Here is a 24,135-nt window from a genome sequence, read left to right on the forward strand (position 1 = left end):
TCCTCATCTTTCAAAGAACTAAGCAATAGATAAATAATATCTAAAATTGGAACCTTGAGGAAAAAGTCAGCATAAACCTGATACTGAGAGATATGGAAGAAAATTCCAGAGAAAACAACAGCAAGGAATACAAGTGGCTGTTTCTGAAGGATAGAAGTCAGGAGTGGGGAAGGGTGGTAACAAGGAACTGCTGTTTTGTATTATAAGATTTAGAATGTTATTTGACTTCTGCTTTCAGAGAAGCAGTGTGGTACGGGGCTTCAAAGTCCAGACCTTGGTTTGGATGTCAGCTCTGACACTTATTGACTGTGTGAACCTGGTCAGCAAATTTAACCTCTAACTGCCTCAATGTCCCCTTTTAAACAGGAGTGATAATGTTTGACTCAATTAATAAATTAAAACAGATTACTGTATAACTGTTTGTTGTTATTGTTAATAAGCTCCCTACATATATTACTTAAAAACTAAAAATAGTAAAGAGTCAAGCAGTATGCAGATTTTACTTCTGAAGACTTGATTCTTTTTCACATGAAGTAACAGCCAGAATGTTCTTATGTTCAGTTTTTGCCCTAAATGCACCAATTTCTGTTCCTTTCCTTTCCTACAGAAAATGTTCGTGAACACAGCAACTACTGAGATGGGTGGGGCTTCGGCCCTCCTCACACACACACCGCACCCACCCCCAGGAGGTGTCTCCAGAGTGGTCGATGCCATCCTTCCAGACCTTCCTTGGCTGAAGACCACAGTGTCAGTGAGAATGTACTGAGTTGACTTTGCGCTTGGGTTTTATGAGACAACAAGTCGTAGATCATCTTAGATCACTGTGGTCATCATGAAAAGACTTGCTGTCCTGCCAGGGTCTCAGACAGAGCTCTTTGTGTTTCAAAAGTGAATGAAAGAAGCATGCAGACACATTCTAGGAACCAGCTCTTCACTCGTTCCTCAAAGGCAGAAAAAGATCCTCCCTTACCGTCCCCTCTTCTCTGCCCTGTGCCTTCTCCTGACATCATCCTGTGAAATCAGTACCCAGTGGAAAACCTAGAAGGCCTCTACTGTCTTATTCAGCTACAACTTGGGCTCTGGTCAGCACCCACATGAGAGGAGAAACCAGGGTGACCTGCTCCATGGCAGAGTGTGCATGCATGCCTTAGTGGGACTAAATGCTTTCATTACACAAAGTATAATGGAATGCATGCATGGACATGAGTTTGCTCATAGCTCTGACATCTACCCACTCTGAGACCTTGCATAAACGTTGTCAGTTCTCCAGACCTCATTCTGCTCTGCTGTGAAGTCTGAGTCCAAGAATCAACACTCTCATTTCACCTGGGATGAACAAGGCCTGAGGCAGTGAAGGGACTTACACAGGTAGCACTCATGAATTAGAACTGGGACCCAAACCCCAGTCTACTGAGCCCAGGGCATTGCTCTTTCCATGGTTCTTCATCACTACCCGATGTCTGAATTATCATCATCCCCTTACAGACTCTTCCATGGGAAAACCCGAACCCTATCCAGAAATTCACAGAAAGATAGTATCATTCTTTCATGATATAATTCCCTTCCAAGGCTTAAGCGTTAGTTTTGATCTTACCAAGAAATCTCCAATGAAAATAACAAATGGAAGATTAAAAGCTCCAAGTCAATTTAAACAACCCTATACTTGCATATACAGTCAAACCAGCATATCCGAAAGCAAGTTCTCACACAAAGTCATAAACTCACCCTGCTGCAGACCAGCAACACCAGCCTCTCGGGAAGGGAGCTGCTTCTGAACAAGTAACTGAGATGGAGAGCCAACGCTCCCCTTCCTCCCCTCCCCTTCCCTGCCCACACCCACCCAAAGGCCAGTCTTTACCAAGCTGTTTGGCAACTCTGTTCAAGACAGCTTAAGGTCCAGGAGTGGATTAGGAACAGCTAACACTCTGGCAATCATTTTCCTTTCCCTTGAGCCCAGACTTCAGTGGGCGTGCAATGTGGCATTTTGCTTCTGATTTCAACCACTTCCCCAGCAATTCAGCACGAGAAAAATAAGAGCCCATGCCAGCACAGGAGCAGCCCGCCCCAAGTCCTCTGCCTCCCCGCCATGGAAAGACCCTTGGTGACTGGGCCATCTCCTATCCCAGGACCCAAGGAGCAGGCCACCAACAGCCTGTAGGATAAGACAGGAAGGTTTATCCTGTGTTGCTGCCTTCCCTTCAAGCCAAGGAAGCAGATGGGTCTTCCATCCTGCTGAAAGCAGCCTGGGAAATCTACAAGGATGGACAAGCCATTTTACTTTTAAACCACTCATGGCAGTCGTTGAAAATTATGTATTCTGTGTTTCTGTGTAATTGCCAGAGATCAGAAGTCTAGAACACAAGCTAAGGAAACACCAGGCATATTACCTTCATTCTCTGGTGCCCCTCTGGGTTTTGGGTCTTGCATCCCTCATTCATCCTCCACTTAACTGACAGTGACTCAAAACACATCTCTGAATATATCATACCCTCACATGGAATTACCCAGGGCCCCTGGGAATCTGCAGCATAGAGCCCCATGCGGCGCATGGACCTCAGATGACCCCACCAGCTTCTTCCACTAGCTTCTTTACCACGTCCTCTGCTTCAGTGTTGCAAAGCCATGCATAGCCCAGGTCCTGTCTCACCTCTCAATTGTTGAACATGCATTTCCCTGTTCTTAGACAACCTCCTCCACCTCTCAAATAGCCTAAGCCCCGATAGAAACACTACCTCCTCCAGAAAACCCTCCTTGGTTCCTCCAGTTCTCTGAGTATGGAATATTCCTCCATGGAATATTGACTGTGTTCCTAAAATGACTTCTATCGAGATAATTTTTAAAAATCTGTCTCTCAGGTTAGTTTGTGAGCTCTTTATGAAAGACAGAACTTTCTTCTCTGAGTGCCTACATCAGCACCCAGTGAATAGAATGTTCTCTGACTGTGTTTTGATTCAATAATTCTTAAGGGCAGGGAATATGTTATATCCTTTTTTGGATCCTCTAGGCAATAGATGCTTCAAGTGGCTTGTGAATGACAAAATAAACTAAAAAACTATGTTTCCCCAACTTGAAGAACTTGCACTTTGTCCTCAGACAACTGTATGTCTGAGTCTCAATGATGTCAACCTGGGACTTTGTCTCTAAGTGGTTCATCATGCCTGCAGTCCCCAGGAGGCGGTCTGCTACTTGGGTTCCCTCCCTGCAGGCAGAAGGCTCTGCGGCCTCCTGCTACATCTCCTCCTCCAGGCAGTTAACCATTGCCCTGCAGACTTCCTCTCCTCCAGGCGATGGTGGAGCAGGAATCCTGCCCCCTTGCCACAGGTGTTGGAGCCTCTTGGGAGTTACAGATTGTGGGGGAGGAGGAGGAAGTGAAGAAGTTTGCTTACCTTTTCATCTGGGTAACTGCACCTGTGGTCCACGGATGGTATGGCTTCTGGAGGCCCTCCATATTTTTCACACAGTTCTGTGGGGGGTAAAAAAAGTCCTCATTACTATCTAATCAAGGCAGACACAACAGGGAGGTTATAAAATGTGACATGATAAAACAAGGGGGTTAAAAAGGATTGTTACTTCACTTCCTTTTCCCAGTGGCTGCTCCCTCCAGCCTAGAACGTTCACTGCTCAGTAGATGGCATGGGCTGACATGTATACAAGCTTACAGATTGGAACCCGAGGTTTCCAGAAATGTGTCGATAATCACCTTCCAGGAAGCAGTGGGCTTTAGCCAGCATCTGACATGGCCTACAAATTTTGGTATCAGCTCTTTCTGAGGAAACCTGTTTTTGTAAAGGGGCCACCAGCACACCCAATAGACACTCTCTGGTAAGTTTGTGAATTGCTACAACATAAAAAGACAGGCCCGGTTTGAATTACCAGGCTCCAATTCCTCGCTGGAGTTCTGGTCACACTCACTACACAAACCATCTGGAGCCTCGCTCTGGCACTTTGTTATTTACTCGCAGTCCCAGGTGGAATTAGAGCCCATAATTCACCGATGTCCGCCCTCTTCTCCATGGACAGCATCATACCTCATCTCAGCAGTCGCCCTCTGGCCATCCATCAGCCATTCTAACTTGGGAATCCCTTGCCAAAGTAGATGCTTTTCTCTGGGGATTATCATTATAAATTAATGTTTTAAATTTGGGGACTAGCCTGCCATTTTGGAAAGCACTATGCCTTTTTTCTCTTAATCTCACATGTCTCAAACTTATAAAGGGTCCACTTATTTATCCCATTTTCCCTTCCTCCCTTTATAAAGATTTCTGGTCACCAGCAGACCATATGCTCCAACTTCTTTTACTTCTCTGGGAATTCATTACCAAACCAACCTACCAACAATGAAAACCTCCCACTTCCTCAAGATCTTCAATGAGAAGACCACTGCTCATCAGTGAAGACTGAACATATTACTGACTCTCTCTGTGCCTCAGTTTACCAGAGGAGAAGGCAGGAAGAACTTTAGTCAAAAAACACATACTGGTCTGTGAGCAAAGGAAGGACCTTCTAGGTGAGCAAAAGTCAAAAGAGAGGGAGAGGTATGATGTGTCCAAGAATTGGAGAAGTACAAGGAGTTTGCTATGCTGGAATGTAGGAAATAGGCAGTGGAGCAGAAGACAAAGCTGAAGAGTCATGGGGAGTGAGATGATGAAAGCCCTTAAACGCCATGTAAAGAAGTATGCATAGGTTTTCAAAGTGATAGGAAGTCACTGAGGTTTTAAGAAGGGGTATCATGTGTTTAGACTTTGTTTTATATATATATATATATATATATATATATATATATATATATATATATATATAAATTTGTCAGAAAGGATGGAGGCTAGATTGAAAAGATGCAGAAGTCAAGGAAGAGAATCCAGTCAGGGGACCATAGGGATGGTGAGGATGGATGGATGGATGGGAGCCTGGATTAAGGTGGCAAAGTGGAGACTGAGAGGATAGGACAGAGCTAAGATATCTTTAAAGGGGTTAAGGTTAAGGGGAATGAGGGATGGAATGACTTGAGTAAACGCTCAAGTTTCTGGCATGGACAACTAGATAAACAATAGTGCCCTTCAGGCACTATTGGAGGGAGGTAGGGAGTAGAGGGAGGGTTTTTTTTTGTTTTGTTTTGTTTTTTAAGGTAGTGAATAGAGGGAGTTCTTTTTTAAGAAAGGGGAATGAGAAAAAGAAATTTAGTTTGGAGACATTTTGAACAAGTGCCTGTGGAACACTCAAAAAAGTGTTTCTATATACAGTAGGTGAAAAGTGAAGACACAGGAAAGGTACGATCATCCAGGGAGCAAGTAGAATAGGAGCAAACAGGGTCTCCCATGAGACCCTAGGAAATCACTAACCAAAGGAGGATAGAGTTTCAAGGAGAGGCTAATCACTTGTGTCAACCATACCACAAGTGAAGTCCTGGAGAACAGAAACCAGAAAGAAGTGGGCTTGAGAATGAATTGGGAGAGATAGTAAATGTGAGCAGTGAATGTGGTATTTTGGTACACTCAACTGTGAAAGGAGAGAGGGCCAAAGGAAATTATTGGTTGGTTAGAGGCTTGTTGTTTTATTTTTATTATAATTTTTATTTTTTAATCTTTTTTAAGAAGGTGGGGAGAGGGGCAGAGGGAGAGAGAGAGAGAGAATCCCAAATGGTCTCCACACCCAGCACAGAGTCCAATGGGAGGCTTGATCTCACGACCCTGAGATCATGACCTGGGGTGAAATCAAGAGTTGGAACCCAACCGATCGAGCCACCTGGGCACACCCATTGTTTTATTTTTAATAACATTGTGTTTTGGAATAATTTTAGATTACAGAAAAGTTTCACAAATAGTCCAGTTCCCCATATTAACCCCTTATATTACCATGGTACATTTACCAAAACTCAGAAACCCACATTGGCACATTACTATCAACTAACTTTCCGAATGTATTTGGATTTTATCAGCTTCTCTACTAACGTCCTTTTTAAGTCTCAAGATCCAATTCAGGGTACCACGTTGCATTTAGATCTCATATCTCCCCAGTATCCTCTGCTCTTTCTTTGTTTTTCATGACCTTCACTATCTTGAGGAATACTGGTCAGTAGCCCATAGAATGCCTCACAATCTGAGTTTTTCCCATGGTTAGACTGGGCTTATGAGTTTTGGGAAATTATACCACTGAGGTACTGTCTTCATCACTGCATATCAGGGGCTACATGATATCCACATGTCAATGCTGACGATATTAATTTTGATCACTTGGTTAATGTAGTGGCTTGGCCACTGTGAAGTTTCTGCTTTCTGTTACCCAACTCTATTCTTTGGAAGTGACTCACCACTAAATCAGCTCACACTTTGGTGTGAGATGGGGGTGGAGGTAGGATTAAGCTCCACCTCTTGTGTTTTTAGGATGAGGAAGATTCTCCTAACTCAGTCTGTAATCCTCATAATTTTCTCCTTTATTTCAGATAAAACTATAACAATGGGAGTCTCAAGCACACAATAGAGCACGTAATCCTGAGATTTTATTTTGTTCATTCATCAATTTTACGTGTGTTACTCAAGGTCCAGGCAAAACAACTCAATGCCTAGTCTGGGACCCATACTATACTTCTCTCTTTCCCTGATCCATTTGGTTACCGTGTCCTTTCATTTTTACCCGTTGAACATTTCACATTTAGTCACAGGTCATAACTGATAAAACTCTGTCAAATCAACGGACTCCTAAGTTGCTTACTGTTTCCTCCAGGTGGAACCCCACCCTCAGCCCCAACTCTTGGTAAATACAAAAGGACAGCCAAGGAGACAAAACTTCCTCTGTATCATCACCAAACTCTAGTGTGGTCAGTATGGATATCAGATGGCTAAATAGCTTAGAGCTTTGGCTTAATAGCTTAGAGCTCATCCTGAGGAAATGGCTCAGAAGTCCCTTCCTGGCATTTTTCACAGAAACTCCCCAGGAATATGTCTTTGAACAAGAATCATCTGCTTGTGGGATGCTTGTAGGATGAGTTCAGTCTCAGCAAAGGACAAGCAGGAGATCTCGGTTCCAGGATTGTTCTGCCACTAAGCTACTCTGGAAACCAGGGTTCACCATTCCAACTTGGATATCTTGATTTCAGAATTAATAAAATGAAGGATTTGGGCTGATTATAATGAATTCAGTTCATTCCACCAGCTGCTTTCTTAAGCACCTACCACTTGATCTCATCACTGGGGTTTCTTTGTTAGAGTCACAGGATAGCATGATTGGCTTTGGGAATGTTGTGTGGAAGCCATATCTCAGAAGAATCACATGGAAAATGGATTAGTGCTGCACAGGTCAAATTCCAGTTTGGTGAGTTGTGTGAGATAAATGTGGGGAAGCCCAGTGGAAAGAAGGGGCTCCTAACCCCTCGAGAGACAATGCATGCTTCTTCCACGGGGGCGGGGGGTGGGGGCAGGAGGCTTGGCAGCCCTCTGTTGCCTCTAGCCCTATCCCATCAGGTGGGGTTAGCTTGCTGTTGAGCTCACATGACAGATGGCTCTTTGGGCCTCCAGAGTGTTCTCTAGCCATCACCAGGTTGTCAAATTGCAAACAAAAGCCATTCATTGCCCTCATCGTCTTTCCTAATTCTTCCTAGTTTCATAACCTCAAACACACATAACCTCAAACTGTGCCATAATCATCTGAGGGTCTTCCACTCCTTGTTTACCTATATGAACCATATTTTTCTGAAACTCAAAAAATCAGTACACATCACCTGACAGAGAGTGTTTTTGCTATCCCTGACTACAAAAACAGTCTAGGCAATGTACTTTGGGTACCAAGATATTATTTCCACATTTTTTCAATGCTTTCTTACATCTTTTTTGGGACTTACCAGGGTTCCAATTACAACTCCTTTAGCAGGTTTGGATGCAAATTTTCCTTCTACCTTCTACCCCTTCTACTGCAGGGGGCTAGCATACTGTCAAAGTGAAAGGTGGGAAGAGGAGTGAGGAAAACACCTGGCCAAACTCACCTGCAGGCAGTGGAGACTGTGTCACAGAAGGATTAGAGGAGTGTGACACAGTGTCACTGGCTCCAGCGTTCAATCTGCTGATACTTAAAATCCAACCATCACAAATATGTAACATTGACACCAATTTTTATTTATAATTAAACAAAATGTCCAAGAGTAACTGGACTTATAGGTTTTTTTTTTTTTTTTTCAATTATTACCACCTTCAAGAGAAGGGTTTGATGTCAGGTGGGAGATTACTAGAAAGTGGAAAAGTCTCATGTATCTGAGATGGAAGTTCACATGGGACCCTTGCTTGCTGCCTGCTGCAAGTTCTTTAGGAAATGGCCAGCCACTTGCCCCCCAGTGGAGTCTCAGAGTGGGAAATCCTCTGGCTCTCCATAATCCCAGAGAGAAAACAAGAGACACCAGGGGGAAATGACCAATCTCAGGGTGACCACATCCTCATCCACTGCAGGGAGAATAACTAGGCATGTCCACCATTATTCAGAAGAGCCTAGCCTGGGACCCCAGAACATTCCAAATTGGACTTTTCCACTCCTCCATCAGAAGGCTGGGATGCATGGGTGGCTCAGTGGTTGAGCATCTGCCTTTGGCTCAGGATCTGATCCCAGGGTCCAGGATTGAGTCCTGCATCGGGCTCCTTGCAAGGGAGCCTGCTTCTTTCTCTGCCTATGTCTCTGCCTTTCTCTCTGTGTCTCTCATAAATAAATAAAATCTTTAAAAAAAAAAAGGCTGATAGCATAATCTTTAACATCTTGCCCAGCTTGAAGCACCTATGGTTTCCTTTAGATTAAGCAGGTATTTCTCCAGAATGACAGGAAATATAGGAGAGACATGGGTAACATGAACATCTGGTTGTGAGAAAGATGAAGAGAGGAAGGGCATTGAAGACATAAAGGTTCTACCCATATGCAATCCATACAACTTCTCTGAATGGTTCCAGGAAAAGTGACTCTCTCTCCTTTGTCCTCACGTTCTATTTTGCCCTAGACTCTCTCAATGGTTTTAATAGCAAAATCATCTAAAATCCATCATTTTTTTTTATTCCCCAGCCCCCTCAAAACAAACAAACAATGTACTTGGCAGGAATTCCCACCTCCATTCCCTAAGGAAACATCCTGGGAACTAAAAATAGGCACCACATAAGAAGCTTCTCAGGGTCCCCTGAAGCCAGAATCCCTTCTACACCAGTTCTTTGGAGCTTTAGAGTTTCTTGAAGGTATCTGCAAACAAAGCCTGCTAAACACTTACTCTACTTCCTTTATCAACTGGCCAAATTTTTGCTCCAAAACAGTGTATCACAACAGGGGATCCCTGGGTGGCGCAGCGCTTTAGCGCCTGCCTTTGGCCCAGGGCGCGATCCTGGAGACCCAGGATCGAATCCCACATCGGGCTCCCGGTGCATGGAGCCTGCTTCTCCCTCTGCCTGTGTCTCTGCCTCTCTCTCTCTCTCTCTCTGTGACTATCATAAATAAATAAAAAATTAAAAAAAAAACAAAAAACAAAACAGTGTATCACAACAAAGCTTAAGAGTTGAGTTACCTGCTCTGTCATTGACAGGACAGTAAACTTTCTCACTATGCTTCTCACACCTTAGAGGTCCCACCAAGCCTCTTCCAGGCTTCTGAATGTCTTGGAGCTGAACTGCTGGGGGCTCCAGGCTCTCCCCCTAATTCAATATGAACAGCTCCACTTTTATCTGCTTTATATATTGGTCTCTCTCTAGGAATTAAAAAGTGTTTGAGAACCACTGTAGGGCAAGTTCTAGTCTGCAGTGTTATTTCCAGCCTGAACCCAAGTTCTAGTTTCTTTACATGACATGCTAATAAATCTCTGCTTTGGCCTCCCAATAGAAGAGGGAGGACAGAAGCAGCCCACTGGTCTTCAAGACATACTGTCATCTGTCACATCAGGTTGCCTCCAGGGGGTCTTAAATCCAGAGAAATACGAGAGTAGCCATTTTACTTCTTAAGACCCCTCTGATGAGAGAAGCCTCATTAGCACGCGTGCACAGTAGCTAGTATTTTACATAGACTAACTGGCCTGTTTTCATTCCTTTTAAATACCCAAAGGCATCCTACCTACATGAGGAGCTGAAGGCCTACAAACCTTGGTCGTAAAAACTGTTTGCACACTACGCAAGTGCTAAAGAGCACCTGAAACCACTTTGCCTCTATTTGTTTTGCCCCCTAATACGCACACTGGTATATTAGTGTTTCTTTTGAATCCCCCTGGGTTTGGATATTATACACCCCAGTTTTAGTTCAAATTGAGTTTTCACAGCTGGATTATAAACCAATGGAAATGTTGATCCAACACCAACTATATCATTCCAAACAGGTGTTGCTTTCATTAGCCTTATCGTAAAACAAAAATTAAAAATTAAAGGAAAACATTTTAATGGACCCAAAGAGTTTCTGAAGGTCTTAAAGGGAGCAGGCAAATTATTGAGGACTTTTAAGCCTTATCTCCTATTCTCAGAGGCGCTCTTAAAAATTCAGGAACACTTCTGAAGCTGCAATAACACCCTGGTGTTTTAAGAGGAGGAAAAAAGCTGGCTTCCTGGGCATGTTTTTCAATGGAGGAGGAAGTTTTTAAGTGAAGGGAGAGAGGCTTTGAAAATCCATTCACCTAGGTCCTAGACATCCTCATCTTAGGCAGGAAGAAGACAAAAACAGCAGTCTTTGGATGTTACTTCTGACCTTCAAGGGGATTAACACTATTTTCCGTGCAGACAAAGGAGTTTTACATGATTTCAATTCAGTGCAGAAAACATACCTACTGGGTACTTAGAGAGCAGTGGAAGAGAAGTTGCAAAAATCCTACCCCCAAAGGGTGTTCAAGCTCACTGTTTCACACACATGAAACCACTTAGAGAACAAGTTAAAATTGGATATGAATTAGCTCAGGTGTGCTGACATTTCAGCAAGACAACACAAACTTCCTCTGGCCTCAGGAAGTTTAGGATAATTTCCCAGAGAAAGCAGAGTGAGCAGCTAGCTTCTGAGATTGAATATGGAGGGACAAGCAAACAGAGCACCTCAAGCTGGAGAAACTGTATCAGTAAAGGTACAGGGCAGTAGCTCTGCAGGTTGAGTGTACACCGGTCACCTGCAGGGTTGGTTAAAACTGACTCCTGGGCCTCCAGACCTTCTAATTCAGTGGATCTGAAATGAGGTCCCAAGAATTTTCATTTTTAACGGGTTTCTAGCTGATGCAACTGTTGTTGTACCATGGACCACACCTTGAGAACAACCAGTGTGGAGGAAAGATTGCACATAGCTGTTAGTGGTTCAGCTATAAGAGGATTTGTATACAAGGGTAGAGAATACAGTTCCTTAGAAAGATGCTTGTTTTGTGATGGTGTTAACTAGATTACTTTTATGCTAAAAATTTACTCATTTCCAATTTAACCTCCTTTCTAGCCACCTTGAGTCCTATTCACTGTCTTTCTCAAAGGAAAGAGGAGAATTCTCTAGTGAGTGCTATATGTGGTGCTGCACCTGTGTTAACTTATTTTAAAAATGCAAAAAAAGGGGATCCCTGGGTGGCGCAGAGGTTTGGCGCCTGCCTTTGGCCCAGGGCGCGGTCCTGGAGACCCGGGATCGAATCCCACATCGGGCTCCCAGTGCATGGAGCCTGCTTCTCCCTCTGCCTGTGTCTCTTTCTCTCTGTGTGACTATCATAAATAAATTTAAAAAAAATACTTCTAAAAAAATGCAAAAAAATCATCAAAACAATAATGATAACGATGCACTCTGCACTTACAACAAGCACTCACATGCCTCTGCTTGTACCCTTGCAGGCACAGGTGGCATGCTCTGTGAGATGAAGAGAGGTTCCGCTGCTCTTAAAAGTCTTCTCCTTCTTTCTAGGCAAATACCAACTTCTCTGGTTGTTTCTATTCCTCAGCTTAAGGGTTAATTTATTCTGAAGTACAAGGAACAGAAAAACACTAAGGGACCTCAAATGACAGGACTTATAATAAGACTGTAGGAAAGAAGTAAAATATAGAATCTACACAATGGACTCTTGAAAACACAATGGTACTCACAGTTTAAGAGCAATTCTGATGATTCTCTCAACCTGTCTCCTCTGGGATGGCCATCCACTGTTCTCTACACTGAGGCCCCACAGTTCTTCTGACCCAACTTCCTTTTCTCTGCATGCTTCTCTTCCCTACTGTTCTTTTGTGTTTCTCTGTGTGTGTATGTTTCAAAACTCCCCAAGAGAAAGAATTGGCTACTGATCATCAGTCAACATGGGGCTCCTCTATTGGGCAAAGTCATTGCACAGGATACGGTCCACTTGATAGAGAAGCAGTGTTGTCCAACAGAAATATAATGCCAGCATCAAATATAAGAAGTGTATGAAATTTTAAATTTTCTATTAGCTACATCAAGAATGTAACATGGGAATGCAAACTGGTGTGGTCATTGTTGAAAACAGGATAGAGGTTCCTCAAAAAGTTAAAAATAGAACTACACTAGGACTCCATAATCACACTACTGGGTATTTACCCAAAAAAATATAATGACACTAATTCAAAGGGATTCATGCACACCTATATTTATTGCAGCATTATTTACAATAGTCAAGTTATGGAAGTAGCCCAAGTGTCCATCAACAAATAAATGGGGTATACACACACACACACACACACGAGATCTTACTCAGCCATAACAAAGAATGAAATCTTGCCATTTGCAACAACATGGGTAGAACTAGAAAGTATAAGTCAGTCAGAGAAAGACAAATACCATTCAATTTCATTCATATATGGAATTTAAGAAGTCAACCAAATGAGCAAAGGAAAGAGAGAGAGAAAGAAAAATGAAGAAATAGACTCTTAACTATAGAGAATAAATTGAGAGTTACCAGAGGGGAGGTAGGCAGGGGGATGCATGAAATAGATGATGTAAGTGTAAGAGTACACTTAACATGATGAGCACTGAGTCATGTATAGATTGCTGAATTACTATATTGTACACCTGAAACTAATATAACATTATGTTAACTATAATGGAATTAAAATTTAAAATTTAATAAAAAATAGGGATCCCTGGGTGGCGCAGCGGTTTGGCTCCTGCCTTTGGCCCAGGGCGCGATCCTGGAGACCCAGGATCGAATCCCACATCGGGCTCCCAGTGCATGGAGCCTGCCTCTCCCTCTGCCTGTGTCTCTGCCTCTCTCTCTCTCTCTCTCTCTGTGTGACTATCATAAATAAATAAAAATTAAAAAAATTTAATAAAAAATAAAGCGAATGCTCTAAAATAATAACAAGAATGTAACACAAAAAGTAAAATAATTGGAATAACATTTTATCCAATCAGTATATCCAAATTATATTTTTAACACATACTAAATAAAAATTTATTCAGCTATTTTACCTTCTTTTTTCCCATATTAAGTCTTTGAAGCCCTATGTGTATTTTATACTTGGAAAGTATCTCAGTTAGATTAGTCACATTTCTAGTGCTCATTAGCCACATGTGGCTGGTGGCTACCGTATTGAATAGTATATTAATAGATGGTTACTTCTGACTAGAGGACTGATCTTTAGTTGTCACCACTATTGGTCAGAATAACAGGGTCGCATGATATAATATTTTAAAAGACCACCTGTCACTATTTACTTCCAAAAGGTACTAGACAAGAAGTATGCTCACAGTCCCATAGTCCATTCTTCTGAGCTAGTCCTAAGATTGTGTTAGTAGATCTCTATTATCATCTATTCTCATTAGCTTCTACCTAAGCTATGCTGGTACTCTCACTCTGGTCTTACCAAAGGGTTAGTGATTACTTTTGTATTTCTACCATCTTCCAGTGACCTGGTGACTACTTTTATGTTAATACTATTGAGTCTAGTTCTTGTGTCACTGCTACAGTCACCTTCTCATACATACATCCAGACTCATATACATTTCTCTTATACATTTATTCCCATAAAGTTTGTAATGTATTTACCATATTTTATAAGCCTTCTGACCATAAAAGATTATTCAAAATAAGTCTTGTTTCCTCTTATATACACTTACTTTGTACATACATTTATAGCATCATTTATTACTATTATAAATATTTAGATATGTGTTCATTCATCGCTCCCCTCCCTGATAATACACTCTGTGAAGTAATTCTTTTTTTTAAAAAAAAAAAAGATTTTATTTATTTATGAGAGAGAGAGAGAGAGAAAGAGAGAGAGAGGCACAGACACAGCAGAGGGAGAAGCAGGCTCCATGCAGGGAGCCTGATGCGAAACTCGATCGGGACTCCAGGATCACACCCTGGGCCAAAGGCAGGCGCTAAACTACTGAGCCACCCAGGGCTCCCTCTGTGAAGTAATTCTTAAAATGAATTTATCAGCAAGCCAAAAATCAGCATCCTCAGTTCTTAGTACAGTATCTTACCCATAAGCATATTAATAAACATTTGATAGTGGAATAAATAAGTGAATCAACATTATTATTTGCCTTGAGGAGTCTTAACTGCATTTGATTGTGAATGTAAAGATTTCAGAATGAATAAAAATCCATATAAAGTTTCCATAATCATCAGCTTGATTATTTGTTTGCCAGAAGAAACTGCATGCTTCACCTCAAGACAGAATGGGCTCAAAAGGGAACTAAAGTGTGCAACATAGTATAAGAAGAATAGTCCTGGATAAAAAAATAGGGTGTTTTAATCTTAGGTATAACAATTAATTTGCTACATAAACGTAAATAAATCACTTCACCACTCTGAACTTTAATGTATTTGTGTTGTGTTATATTTTAATGTTAAAATTAAAGCACTGTAGTTAGTTAATTTCAAAGGTTCTGTCCATCTAACTTTCTATGATTATAGGAATTCACAAGTTCAAGAATAACATTAAACAGTATGTGTCAGGGTTTTTATCATTTTTATTATCTTATTATTGCAATGAGAAGTAGCCCAACTGATAACCAAGTATTTATTGCTTTATTCTGCAATTACTTGTTTATATGTCTACATTTCAAGTTAGGTTAAATTCTTGAGAATAAGAACAGTACCTTGTTCCTCTTGGTACAATCAATAACTGAATCAGGGAATGCACAAAGTGGTTTTCAATAAATGTTGACTAATGATGAAGACATGCATGAATAGTCATTATTCATATCAAATGCATGAATAGTCATTATTCATATGAAATATCCAAAATTTCTTTTGCCGAATAGTTTAAAATGAGTGGGGTGATGGCCTCTATTTGGGATACCTTTTTTTCAGACTTAAAATGTGAAGATCATAAATGAGAAATTCCAATACTTCCATTCCATGCCATAAGGGTCACAGAGATAGGAAATCCTATCAAGGATCCAATACATTTAGAGTTTACTGAGAATGATGTTTTGATGTCTTCCATCATGATTGTGAATCTGCATATGACTCCTTTAAATTGTTAATTTTTGCCTTTTATTTTTTGAAGATCTGTTATTAGGTGTCTACAAATTTGAAATTGTTATACCTTCCTAGTGGCTTGATTATTTTATAATTAATAAGTGAATTTCTTTATAATGTCTCCTGCCTTAGAGAGGACTATTAGCATAACCACATTAGCTTTGCTTTAATTAAGGTTTGTATCATTGAGGCACCAGTGAGTGGGCTCTATGAAAATCAAAAAGCCCCGATTTGTGACATTTGCAGATTTACAGGGAGTGAATGCTCCCACAATGAACAATCTCAAGCAATTAAAGTTTTAACAACTGACTTGTAAAAATCCTGAATAGTTAACAATCAGTTCTCCTAAGTTCTTATGAGATGGTGCCAGGATACTACTGGTTTTTCCATGCTTTTACTTTCAATCATTTGTTTCCTTATATTTCAAGTGCTTCTCTTTTAAGCAGACTCCAGTTGGACTTTTTATAAAATTTAGACAGATACATCTTTCAAATATGATATATATATATACTACATTGAATATAATTGCTAACATTTTAAAGTTTATATTTGCCATATTAATATTTGTTTTCCATCTTCCCCATTAATTATGTTCCTTTTTTTCTTCTTTTTCCCTTCCTTTAGCTTAATCAAATGTTTGTTATTATTCCAAATCCTATCCTATTATCTCATTAAGTAAACATTTATTCTTGTTTTAGTAGTTATCTTCAGTAACATACATTCTTGATTTGTTAGAAACTAATATCATTTTGTACTTTCCCCATTTCTCTGACATTGAAAGGGCCCTGGAAATCCTGAAACTTGAAGATTAATAGAACGTGTAACTGGGGTTCCCAAGATCATCCTTGGTGTCAGTGTTTCACTAGAAGGACTCACAGGACTAAGTATATAGTTATACTCACAGATTTGATTGAGTTGAATGCAAAGAGACAAGATAAAATCAGTAAAGGGAAAGGGGCATTTGGTAGTTTGAGGAAAACAGGCACAAAATTCCAAGAGTCCCCTTCTAGGGCAATCACACAATACATGTTTAATTCCCAAGCCACAAGTTGTGGCAACTCATGTCAAATGCTTGTCCACCGGGTAAGCTCATCAGACACTCAGCACCCAAGGTAAAGATTGGGTACTGGTCATATAGACACTTAACAACATTCCAGACTTTTAGGAAGAAAGGAAATATTCAGCATGAACCATTTTGTACAAAGAGTTTAGGTATAGTGAACCACTCTTCTCAGTCCAGAGAACGGTGGTGACCTTCCCAAAATTTAAGTTCCCAGAAGCCTATGGAGTCAACCCTGCAAGCAGGTCTTTCTAATGAGAGCAGTCTTGTAACTGCTGTGTTATGTCTTTTTTTTATACAAACTCCCCCCCTTTTTTTTGTATATTTTTTCATTGGAGTTTGATTTGCCAACATATAGCATATCACCCAGTGCTCATCCCATCAAGTGCCCCCCTCAGTGCCCGCCACCCAGTCACCCATCCCCCCACCTACCTCCCCTTCCACCACCCCTTGTTCGTTTCCCAGAGTTAGGAGTCTCTCATGTTCTGTCACCCTCTCTGATTTTTCCCCTCATTTTGTGTTACTGTTACTATATATTTTATTTCTACATATCTTTTAAATCCCATAAAGCTGACTGTTATTGTTTTTTAGAGTCAACATTTCTTTAGATTTACCCACATAGTCAACTTTTCCATTCTCCTTCGTTTCTTCCTTGATTTCCTTTTAGGGTTTTCTGTAGGTCATTTCCCGCTGAGAATGAGATCTGTTGCCTCTTGTCAAGAGTGTCTTTATTCCTTCTTCATTTTGGAATATTTTTGCCGGCTATAGAATTCTGAGTTGGCATTTTTTTTTTACCCAGCACTTCAGACATATCATTCTGTTGTTGCGTAGTTTCCGTCTAGTGAGAAATGAATGATCTTAAAGGAACTGTTTCAAGAGTAATGGATCTTTTTAACTCTGAATGATTTCCGCTTTATTTTTGGTTTCTGGCAGTTTTACTATGACATGCATAGATGTTAGATTTATAACATTTTTTGAGTCAATTCTTGTCCATTTCTCTTCAAATATTGCCTCTGTCCCATTCTCCCTGTGACATCATACTTATATTAGGCTTATAGCTCTCAACTGGGGAGGATGGGGATGATATTTATTTGCTCCATGGCAAATATACCCCTACAAAAAATAATTACTTGATTCAAGAAATAGCAATAGTGCAGAAGTTTAGAAACACTGCAGTTGGGATGCCTGAGTGGCTCAGTGCTTAAGTATCTGCTTTCAGCTCAGGGTGTGATTCTGGGGTCCTGGGATTGAGTCCCACATCAGGGTCCCTGCAGAAAGTCTGCTTCTCTGCCTATGTCTCTGCCTCTCTCTGTGTGTCTCTCATGAGTAAATAAATAGTCTTTTAAATTTTTTTAAAAATTAAAAAAAAATTTAAAAAGAAACACTGCAATTGACTTTTCACCAGATTTGTGTCTCTTAACATTCTTTTCTACAATTCTTGTCTTTTTTTGTCTCCATGCTTCACACTAAATATTTTTATCACCTGTCTTTAAGCTTACTGAGCTCCTTTCAGTGCTACTTAATTTTCTATTAAATCCATCTATTAATTTCTTAATATCAGATATTAGAATTTTCAGTTCTAGAATTTCCATATGATTATTTTATATAGATTCCAATTCTATGATGAAATTCTCCATATTCCCATCTATCTTCTTGAACATATTAATCACAATTATTTTTAAACTCATATCTAACAATTCCAATATCTGGGTCACCTGTTTCTCTGGTCTATTTACTTCTCAATTCTGTCTTCAGCATATGTGATCATTTTAATTGAATGTCAGATATTGTGCTTAAAATTCTGTAGATGCATTGGATAATGTCATTTTCTTTCAGAGAGGATTCAACCTCTCTTCTGGAAGACAGGTGGGGACAGATGATCTCAATCCAATCAAATATTGTATTGAATTCAGACTACACTGAATTATTGGAAGTCTTAGTCTACTTCTGGTTAGCCTCCATCTATAGAGAGTATAATCCTCCAGCAGTGCTGTCTGAGAGTCTGAAGTGCCTGCAATGGTCATCTCTTCATTTCAAAGTTTGAGATTCCCTTTTTCTATTTCTTGGCATCACACAACCACCAAAAGCTCCACTGTTTTTCAGCTGATTTCTGCTTTGCCTTTTAGCCTCTTGTCCTATGCTGCTTAATTGCCAATTGCCTGGTGTCATTCTCTGCACCTTTTTTCTCTTCGGGATCTTGACCCTCAAGTTTTAGTGGCCTCAAAAATCCAATGTTCTTTTGCTCTCTAGCTATTAATATTTCCTAAAGCTCTACCACTTCCCTGCCCATTAAAAGTGGTTCTCTGACTGGCTTCTCAATCTCTTACTCCACACCAAAACTTGCCCAGTGCCCTGTGTAGGAAACCAGTATGCTCACCTCACTGAAACTCTCTTCTCTGCAGTATCTGGCCCCTCAAGTCAAGCTCCCTCATGCCTTTGGACACTTAAAAATCAAGCCCCTAGCTGTTCTTGGCAGGAAGAAAAGTCTGCCACAAGCTACTACATTGTAGCCAGAAGCAGGATTCTATATTTAGAAATTAGGTTGGATATAAGAAAAACATGTATTTTTCAGTGAGTAATGTTGGATGCTAGACTGGATCATCAAATGCAGGAGTAGTCTCCTGATTCCTTTAAAAGCCAGAGGAAATTTCCAGGGAACTTTGATAATTAAAGATGCATGCATAATAGGGAGTGGATGCAGAAGGCGAGGCAGCTAGACAGAATGATTTTTCATGATTTCCTGTGACCCTGTCGATCCTAACTCCTGCCAATACTTAAACACTCAGAATTGAACAGAGCCATGCATTTTCTTCCCACGGTTCTCATTTTGGTTAGCAGCACATAATTCAGAGATGGAGGATTGCAATTCAGAGCAGAAAAATGAAAATATAAGAGCTACATGTTTATATGATGTTTCCAGTTTGATTACAGTCAGGAAATATAGTATGTTTGTACTCTTTCCAAATTCCATGAGCAAAGCTCTTCTAGAAAATACGTTTTTAGGAATAGGAAGAAGGTTTGAAAGGGATTTCATATCATCTAGGTATTTCAAGCTATGGTTTTCCAGGTACATTACACTCCTGTCACATCAGATCTTTGCCAATCTGTTGTAAGAAGGAAGAGAAAGGAAATGCTATGTGTTATCATATGCAGTCATTGTAAGAGCCTTAAACTTACCTCCTGTCTAATATCATGTGTGCATGTTAAGTAGAGGTGAACATTACAGGCATGAAAGCTCAGTTTAATGGCAGGGATATTATTAACATAATTTTGTATGCCCTATGCAGGATAGACAGGGATGGCCATTTCCTAGAAATGGATTCCTCAAGTGAAGGAAGCCTTCCCAGCAGAAAGCCCACACTGCATCCCACAGCAGCTTGCTTCCTGATGCTCTTTAGTGGTTGGAGGTCAGCAGAGAAAAAACGGAAGGTTTGTTGAGGTGGTTCCAGTGTGAGCAGGAGTCTACACTCCATCACCTACCTCTCTGGTACCTCCCTTTTAGGATACTTTGCAGGGAAGCTTGGGGGTGGTCCCAAGAGCATGAAACTGAGGGGTTGGATGCCCTTAATTATTCAACCTAGGGTTAGTGCTTCAAAGTTGTGCCTGGGTGTTCACTATATTAAATTAGGGGATATGAGTAGATAATCACAACAATTTCACTCAGAACAGACCATGGATCCAGGACTCCCGTTAGCCAGGTAAAGATACAGAGCAGCAGAGAGGGTGTCTGATACCTCATGCAAAGGGTCTGTACTGGATGAGGAACTTCTCCATAGGCCTGAGTTTGAGGCTTTTCCCTCAGTCTTCTGTCATTACACATTTTGCTATGGAGATTCAGATAAATTCATATATGTTTTGTGAATTTCTTTTTTTCCTCATTTTACCACATATTCCTCAGCAAAATATGCTATAATCTTTTGATAGCTGAAAATATAACTTGTTATCTCTTCAGTATCAAAATCTATGTTGAAGATCCTATGATGGTCACTTTTTTCATTATCTTTACATAACCTACATAAAGCTAAGTGGCTAGTGTTCTGGCTCAACACACAATTAAATTCAGAAGAGATCTAAGACTGGCATTCAAGAGAAATTGCAAACAACTTAAATTCCCAAAGTCTGAGAGAAAATGGCAAAGGGCATTGGCAGTGCAAAATGTACAGGAAAATAATCTTCAAAATTTGCTTTCAGCCATTATTTTTCCAAAATTCCACTCATTGTGGCATGACTATCTTAACCAAATATCTTTCTCAGTATCTCAAAATGACCCAAAATGCTCCAAACTCAAAAATCAGTGGCTCTTACCTTTTCCCCATGTCTCTGCCTTTCCTCCGGCTTTTCTTTTCTTTTTTAAAAAATATTTTATGTATATATTCATGAGAGACACACAGTGAGAGACAGAGAGAGAAGCAGACTCCCTTCAGTGAGCCTGATGCGGGACTTTATCCCAGGACCCTGGGATCACTACCTGAGCCAAAGGCAAAGGCAGATGAAATCGCTGAGCCACCCAGGTGCCCCTCCTCTGGCTTTTCTATAAGCTAAGTCCATTTGGCTTTTTTTAAGGCTCATGTCAGCTCTCTTCCACCAATTATCCAGATCAGCTCCACTAATACCTCAGCTCAGGATCACCAGATATCTCCTTCAGGAATCAGCACTTGCTGACAGAGGGTGGGAGGGGCAGGAGGCAGGACGAGAGTACAAACACTATTATTTTAAAACTCATTTTAAAAAAAAAAATATTTTAATGTATTTATCTGAGAGAGAGAGAGAGAGAATGAGCAGCGAGGAGGGACAGAGAACTAAGCGGGGAGCCTGATATGGGGCTTGATTCCAGGACCCTGAGATCATGACCTAAGCTGAAGGCAGATGTTTAATGGACTGAGCCACCCAGGTGCCCCCATTTTAAACCTCTTTAAAAAATCTCTGTCACATTTGTGTTATGAAAGCTCACTTTTTAAAAAAGGTAAAAAACATGTATTACATCAATTTACCTTTGATTTTCCAATCCTAGAAAGAAACTTAACTGCATGCATTCTCTTTAGTAATAGATAACCCCAAAAAAGATCACCTACATGGTGAAGTGTTCTGGTCAGATTCCAATGTTCAGGTATGTGTAAACCATGTTTACGCTGATACTTTTGATAAGAGTTACACTTAGGTGTGCGAGTTTTAGCAGCAAGGAATTCTTTCTAGTAAAAACAACCAATATTTAGTTACCAACGTAACATATGCAAAGGATTTTCACACCAATTACCTTATTTTATCTTTATATCTACCCGTGAAAGGGGTATGGGTTTGATAATCATTCCTATTTTATGCACGGGGAAGAAGAGGCTGAGAAAGGTAAAGTGACTTGTCCAGGTACTTACAAGGGTAGGTAGTAACTGACTTTAGGTATTCTGACTTCACATTCCAGAAATTAACCACTTCACTGAATTTCTCCTAATTTTATTCTTTTTGTTTTCACATGCATGTGCACACACACAGACACACATAGAAGCTAACTGAAACATGGCCAAATATTACATATGGGCAGAGTGTGATATAGACACACACACAGACACACACACACACACACACACACACAATCATGTATTAAATCAACAAAAATCCACATAGCCACCATTTTCTCTTTCTAAAAGATGCCCTGACCTATGACAGAATAAACAGTACTGGGGGCCAGAACTATGAAGCCAGCTCATGCTTCCCTCCACACTGATGTGCTTTGTTTTTTAAAGTCCTTGCCATTTACATTATTATTATTTTCATTTTCTTGATCACCCGAACCTCAAAGGAAACAGACTAATGATATTCCCGTCGCCCCTCAGTCACCAGGCTCGTGATGGGAATGGAAGCAGCTTGGACCGCCCCAACTGCCCCTGCAAGCCCTTCAGGAACATTTACAGAGCTGCTACTAGAAGCAGCTGGGGTTCCCATTTGCATCTCGCCCTGTCTTACTTTTTCCCCCTCAGAAAAAAAAAATTTAAAAAGCACCCACAATACCCTGGGGGAATTTTCTGGGACAAGCTGCAGGTGCTATGGATATTTTCATTTAATAATCATTCTTGCAATTCAGCACATTTGTAATCCATGTGGTAAACTCTGACTTACATTTCTCCCAGTGGACGCTGGCCAGATGCAGAAACCAAAGAGCTTGGTGTGCCGGTACTGCCTCTTCCTCCTTTTATAGTTTGTGCATTTGGATGTGTTTAGCATGATCTGCGAGTGCAGGCTAAGGAATGTGCTGCGTTTAAAAGACCCTTTTGTTGACATTAAGCAATCGTAAATAGACTCAGAAATGATACTCCTTGCGTTTACTGTGGAGTGCTTTAATTGGACGGACTTCTCATGTGATATCATAAAGAACATATGCATATTTTTGGCAATCCCATTGGATTGTGAAGTGCAGAGGCACATACAGAGCAGCACATTCCTGACATCCATGGGTTGTCTCATATATGTCACCACATCTTCCCACCAGGATTGTTTTCCCCGCACACTTCAAGATGGTAACTTCCCAATCTGTCCAAATTCTATTTGGAATTCTCCTGGACTGTGTAAATGTCAGGGCCAGTTTCCTTTCCATGTGAAGAGCTTTGAAAGGAGAACTGCATGCCTAACTCCCTCATAAATATGAGCCAGAGCATCCTTTTTTTTTTTTTTTTTTTTTTTTAAGGTGTGTGTGTCAGAGGGGAGGGAGGGAAAGAGTTTGGCTAAAAGTAAAAAAAGAAATCTCTTTTCAAGAATGACATTCTCCTTATTTTCACCACATAAACAAAATGTTTTACGCCTGCACAGAGCCAGGTTCCGAATGGTGGATTCTTCTGGCTAAGACATTCCGAGGTTGCACTGAGAGACAGTCTCTTAAGTAGCAAACTACATCGGGGCTACCGCCATCCCTCGCAGGCCCTGAAAAAAGGCAGAAAACAGATGGCACACTTAAAGGAGTAGTTCAAGAGATTTTAACAAAAAGACTATGCTCAAAGATATGAGAATTAAAGGAATCAACTGAGAATGGGAGCTCTGGGGGACTATATGTACTAAGAAGCTGTTACAACTTCTAGGCCAGAAGGGATCCAGCCAGAGCAATAGCTGTGGAGCTCAGTAGGAAGTGTGGTGTCACTGTAAACCCCAGCCTTGGAAGTCTCCAGAGGAATAAGAACCCAGGTTTTCATGTCCTCCCTGCCCCCAATTCCCTACTAGTATCTCCCTTGGTCCAAACTAGTCAGTCCCTGCCAAGGAAGGTGGCTTGGATGCTGCAGTCTGGAGTGTAGGGAAGCAGGGAGAAGGGTGGAGAAGGGGTTGAGAGGGGCAGAGACTAGCCAGAGACAAGATGAGGCCTCCCCAAAGTCCGGAGTACTCCTGGGTTCCCATATATCATTAGTGACATGTATTCCTCACCACAACTCAATGACACGGTTATAGCTCCATAATACAGAGGGGGAAACTGAGAGCTGGGAAAGCAAAGTAACTCAGACTATAGAGCTTTCTAAAAACAGAACTGCTAGGTTCTTCATAGGAAGGTGATGGGTAAGCTTAAGTGAGCATGGTACTAAACAGAATCTTAGCAATTCTGTCATTGGAAAGCTCCATTTAGGTCTGGAAATTTCTCATCACAGATTGTGAAAAACAGTATCCAAATCTGACTGCCTCCGGACCTCAAAGACACAGGAATGAGGAC

General features: G+C 40.8%; 1 protein-coding gene across 1 annotated transcript in view; it reads right to left on the minus strand.

Annotated features, from left to right (window-relative positions):
* Nucleotides 1-24,135, minus strand: part of OSR1 (odd-skipped related transcription factor 1) — a 217,396-nt gene that overhangs the window by 77,259 nt on the left and 116,002 nt on the right. Inside the window, 1 exon segment of the mRNA XM_035700561.2 lies at nucleotides 3,387-3,463. The gene's annotated coding sequence lies outside the window, so the exon portion shown is untranslated.

The sequence above is a fragment of the Canis lupus genome, chromosome 17 (genome assembly GCF_003254725.2).
Source record: "Canis lupus dingo isolate Sandy chromosome 17, ASM325472v2, whole genome shotgun sequence".
In the NCBI taxonomy this organism is placed as follows: Eukaryota; Metazoa; Chordata; class Mammalia; order Carnivora; family Canidae; genus Canis; species Canis lupus.